General features: G+C 35.3%; 1 long non-coding RNA gene across 1 annotated transcript; it reads left to right on the top strand.

The window, feature by feature from the left end:
- The first annotated feature begins 2,852 nt into the window (after positions 1–2,852).
- On the top strand, positions 2,853–5,449 carry LOC147514297 (uncharacterized). Its single transcript, XR_015213176.1, has 3 exons — positions 2,853–3,925; positions 4,099–4,242; positions 5,099–5,449. It is a non-coding gene; the product is annotated as an uncharacterized LOC147514297 (long non-coding RNA).
- The last annotated feature ends 416 nt before the right edge of the window (positions 5,450–5,865 follow it).

Below are 5,865 nucleotides of genomic sequence, written 5' to 3'. Positions count from 1 at the left end.
ACTTGACAATCTCTTTTCGCTCTTCCTGAAAGAAGTCGTAGAGCGGTTTATTCAACATCCAGTTCTCTCTCCAGAGATTGATAGAGGTGCCATTGCCCACCGTCCATCCATGAAGATGTTTCATCTCACTTAGTGCCCATTTGATACCATTCCAAACAGTGGAGGTTTTGTAATTTGACCATCCCCCTGTTCGATTGGTATATTTACCTTTCATGAAGGACACCCAATCACAATCCTCTATTAGAAGACTCCACGCTTGTTTCATAAGCATTGAGAGATTTATATCTTGCAGTCTCCTTAACCCCAGTCCCCCTTCCTCTGTAGGCTTGCATATCATGCTTTCTCCCATTATACCGTGATAGATTTCCGTTCTGCCGGGTTTCCGCTCCAAATGAAATTTATGATATTAGCTTCACATTCCTTTATCACTGATTTCAGCCACTTGTATATAGCCATATTATGCACTGGCACTACACCATTTGGGTGATTTTGCAACATTTGGGATTTTTTATTTGTAACACATATTGATCCGTTAGGTAATTTGTCACACTTTTTATCCGTTAGCAATGTTTCTAACCGTTAGTAAGTATCAGTCCAAATACTTATTATATTTTGTAACATTTATTGGATATTTAGTAACGCTTACGAATGTGTGACAAAGTTAAAAATCAAAATAAAAATCACATTGGAATAAAAAACGAAACATATGCCCTCAAAAAGAAAAATAGAAATGAGTTGTTGCGCTGACGCCGCTGCTGCTGCTAGGGTTTTGATTTTGGTTAGTCGTCCTCTCTCCCTCCTTTTGTTCTTTCTCTTCTCATGTGTTACAAGTTTCCTGCTGGAGATTGTGAGATTTGATTGAATTAGGCTTGAATGCTGATAGAATATTGGTTATTCAAATCTAGATCGATGGAAATCACAAAGCTTTGAATAGATCCATAAGATTTTCGATTCTCAAAAGAGTTCAATTTGCTCAAGGTAACAACTTTATATACCGATTTATTGAAATTGGGTGTTTAGCTTATAGGGTTGGTTACACTTCGAATTATCAGATCAAAGAAGTATCTTTTATGGTTATCAGTTGTTTGATTTGAAAACAAATTTAGATTTGTGTTTGAAAGATAATCAGTTTCTTTCAGCATACTATATCCTTAGATATGCGTGATCTTTGTTGGTTTGTGGTGATGATGGAAGTTCAAATATTAAGGCATTATAGATTCAGTATTTTAGAGAATATGCATTATATATTCTTTTGATTCCGATTCATATGTGAAGTCTAAGCTGATTTTTTTTTTTTTAAAAAAAATTGTTGGTTCTTGAAGAATGGTCATCGAGCAACTTTTTAGTTTTTTGGTAAAATTTGTTACAAATTCGTTTCAGTTTTATGCTTTATATCATATGATGTGCATTATAGGCTCTGAGGAAACTGCTCTCTTTGCAGTTTTGATAATAAGTTTTTGAAGTTCTGCTACCATTGTTTTCTCCATTTGTCCATTTTTTAAGCACATTCTTCTTTAACGCAGAAGGGCCACTGTATATGTATATGCACAAAAAAACTTGGTATAGAGCAACTTCCCTGGCTGAGTAGACTCAATGGCTCAAGGTACTCCCTTCAAGGCAAAATGTTGATTATGAATCTTAGGGGAGAGGCGAATAAGGATACCAAATATGTTCTTTGTGTACTGACTCGAGGAATCTATCATCTTTTCTTGGTTTGTTTGGTTGCTCGAGCTTTTTGTTTTCAGCAACTCAGCTGCTTGACCTTTGGTGTACATGTTCTGATTTGAGATTAAGATTTGTAGGCCTATTCTGGTAAGGGTGGGCCAAAGTCGCAACTTAAAATTATGAGATTGGTATTTGGAAGATTTTGCTTTTATACTACGTGCTGGTCCGGTGGCTTGATAGAAATAGACTAATAGAGCAATATTTTAAGGATGTCTCGAACACAATTAATGATATTTTCAAAGCATTTCTTGCTGGTGGACATTGAATGGCGTTGAGTAGAGGACTTTTTTATTAGAGGATCTTGTAGTTGATTGGAAACAATGAGACACAGTAAGAGGTCTCCAAGATTAAGGGTGTTGTAGAGTGGGGTTGGTTGCATCCCCTCTTGCCCCCGCCTTTTTTTTCCAGAAAGGAAATCACCGGATAAGTGGTGTAAGGGGACCAACCTAGTGTCATAGGCATATAGATGTTATGGGGATGGGCAATGATATGTATGTCATAATCCAACATGGATAGAGGTGTCAGACACAGTTTATTGTGGAAAATAGGATTTAAGACCCATCTACTGTCTAATTTGGTGCTTACGTATTATTTTTCTAATCAGATGTGATAAAGTACATTTTAATGTGAATGGAATTACTTTCATGATCTGGGCACAAACAGAGTACTTTTAAGAATCATAATTTTAACCCATTTAAGCGGATGCCTTTTTTGTTCCCGTTTGATTTATTGGTGCATGGGCATGAAGTCATTTTTATCACGATTCGAAGTGCAGTTATATGTATCGTAAGCTTTTAAGGTTATTATGTGTTTAAAATTTTAGTTAACTGCGTGGATTTTGAGTTTTGTCCTTGACTCTATCTAGATGTGGAAGATGGTCACACGCTGCATTTGGTTGTTAGACAACCCATTCCTCCATCATCGAGAGCTCACCGATAATCCGGGTTTTCTATGTTAAAGCTTATTAGTTTGCTTGATCCAAATTCGAACAAATGTTCTTTGTGAATCTGTAATTTCAATTAGAAAGTTAATAATTTTTTCCCCTTGAATAGTTTTTACTACTATTACTATTACTATTAATAATATTGTTATTTTTAGTACTATTTAGGGATCCAGTCAGAAACAAACATGTCCAAAATCTTGATTTCCATTCAGAACCTAGTTCATATGTATGTACTAGCAGTTGGCCATACATGTCCCTTTGAATTTATTCGTAGAGCAAGATTTAAGATATTTTGGCACCCCATGTATAATCCATGTGCCTTTGCTACTTGTTTTCAAAGTAGGCTGATTGCCTTTTTAAAGTTTGGTATTCATTGTTATCCTTTTTTGAATATTCTAAATAGTGTTTCCAAACATTTATTCCAAAATTTGGGTTAAGAACGTATAATGGCTTTCTCTCTACAATGTGTATGCTACATCTATCTGCAACACGTTTGTTTTGTTTTTAGCTTCTTTTTCTGCTTTGCCCTTCACTAATTGCTTTTCACATGTTATGCCCCTTATATAAGGAAATTCACTTTCTAAGCCGTTTAAGGGTGCACCCAAAATACATGATACAACTTTCCCCTAGTATATTTCTTTTTCCAAAACTTGGTATTATAAAAATAATTTTACGTCATATTGTGTTTCAACTTTCAAGATGCAAAGAGTTGCTTTGGATGGGCATATCTCTGTCTGGCGCTTTATTTTTGTTTTTCTTGGGGTGTGGTCCGAAGCAACTTTTGATTAGATCAATATAATCAGTCTTAATCTTATCCTATGAAAAAAAAAGTCCCTATAGCTCCTGTGTTGCAACAGGTATCACACTGAACCCTAGACAAGTGCCGTTGTTAACTTGTTATATGTGGTCAACAATTGTGCCTTTCATTATGGTATCTTTGCTTCGGAGGGGTTGTGGTGGGTAGGGGTCAGCCTTGGCCTGCCATCTTGGCATTAATTTCATTTCTTTAATATATCAATATATGAGATTTTTCAGTTAAAAAGAAAGGCCAACAACTGAATGGTTAAGACACTATGGCAACTGAAAGGCTTCTTTACCTTTTACAACTTCTAACTTTAAGACACTATGGAATTCACAGCAAGTGATTCTGCTGTAAGTGCTGGCCAAAATGGAGGCACCCACATAGCTCATAGAGTATTACTTGGAAGCTTTAACATAGCTGATCAAGGAGATGGAGGTATTCCAGATCTCAATAGGGTGAGCATCTGTTTTAATGGATGAATGTTAATTTATTATTTACTATTTGTTTTTAATTTGTGCATTTCGTAGGATCTTTGATTTTGCTAAAACCTTTAAGGTTTTGACTTGTATATTCCACCTAATTTCATATTAATATTGTTCCTTCTTTTTCTTTGAATCTATATAAGTAGATAATGTCTTCGACAATTCCAAGCAAGAATTGGATGAAAGAACCGACTTCATCTCCCATACATACCTTAAAGGCGTTATATCATTCATTCGGCATGACCAAAGTGAGGCACCAGATGAAAGAGGCAGTGAGACCTAAGAACGAGGTAAACTGTTACTCATTAATTCTCTTACAAATGTTTTTTATTGCTTGCTAAAGTGTTTGTCTGAATTACCTAGGTCCACGAAAACTAGTAGAATTCAATGATAGACAACCTATTGGAGAAAATAAAGCAAAGATTTCATATAGTTAGCAATAAATTAGAAACTTGCTGGAAACTTTTAAAACTTTAAATTTTTAATTAATGATCTTGTTTTGATCTCTTGGTTGGATGAAAAATGTATGCTATTTGATGGAATTTAGTAATTACTTTGTTAGCACCACTGTTGGTTCTCTTTGAAGAGATTGTTCTTGTTGAATTGTAGTTCTCAAATCTGTTTTTAAGTGTAGATATACTTGTGATTGGTGATGCCACGTGTATTTATTTTTGTGGGGTGTTGTCTGCCCCTTGTATTTGACTGTAGGTTTAACTTCAATCTGAATTGTGGATGCAAGAGAATGCAATAGAACAAATTTAGATCTCTTCAAATACTAATTGAAAAACTACCTGTTATGATATATTTTCTACAGAGGATCAAATTCTATGATATATTTCTTTTATGATATATTTCTCGTTTCTTCTTCTCGTTCTCTTGGAGGAAACCATTAGATCTCTTCTGCTAGCATTTGTAATAAAGATTTTCTGTTTATAAAGTATACTTGTTATTGGTGAGTATAACTTATTTGAGTTGGTACATTTAGATCTGATTTAGATCCGTTTTCATGAATCTAGTAAAAAAGCTACTATTTGGATCCGATTTATTTAAAAGAGATATTTGGATCTGGCTTATTGAAATCTTATTATTGAGTTATTTGTTTAAGAAAAGATACTGATTATTCTTGGGCTTTATTTGATGAACCAGTATAATGGCATCACATATTGGATACCCTCGTATGGGGACAAAGAGAGAGCTCAAGTTTGCTTTGGAATCATTCTGGGATGGAAAGAGCAGTGCCGAGGATTTACAAAAGGTTTCTGCTGATCTTCGATCGTCCATCCGAAACAGATGTCCAAAGGCCGGATCAAGTATATCCCCAACAACACCTTCTCGTACTATGACCGTGTACTTGACACGACACAGCATTGCTTTGGAGCTGCTCCTTCCGGTACAATTGACTGGTGGTGAGATTGGCTTTGACACTTACTTCTCCATGGCTAGAGGAAATGCCTCTATACCTGCTATGGAAATGACCAAGTGGTTTGACACCAACTAGTAAGTACCGATTCTTTTCACCTATTTCATTACTTTCATTTGTAAATGTTATTTGACATGCTTTGTTATTGGTGCAGCCATTTCATCGTTCCCCGAAGTTGGGACCCGACACCAAGTTCACTTATGCTTCTCACAAGGCAGAGAATCGAGTACAAGGAGGCCAAGGCGGTATGTTCATTGGGGCTTTTCTACAGTTTGTCTTAACTTGCTTTTACTGTTTCCATTTGTCTATGAAGATTCATATCATTTGTGATCTTTCAATTAGTTTGGGCTTTGTTATATATAATTGAAATGGTTATAACACCTAACACCATATTAGAAGAGCTCATTGTGCTGTTATATTCTATTATTTAGTTTACTTCACTTTATTTATGTTTTTTTGTGTTACTTTTAATTTGTAAGACTTAGAATTCTAT

Source organism: Coptis chinensis, chromosome 2 (genome assembly GCF_015680905.1).
Source record: "Coptis chinensis isolate HL-2020 chromosome 2, ASM1568090v1, whole genome shotgun sequence".
NCBI classification, from domain to species: domain Eukaryota; kingdom Viridiplantae; phylum Streptophyta; class Magnoliopsida; order Ranunculales; family Ranunculaceae; genus Coptis; species Coptis chinensis.
Note: the sequence above shows the minus strand (reverse complement) of the source record. Positions and strands in the feature narration are given on the sequence as shown.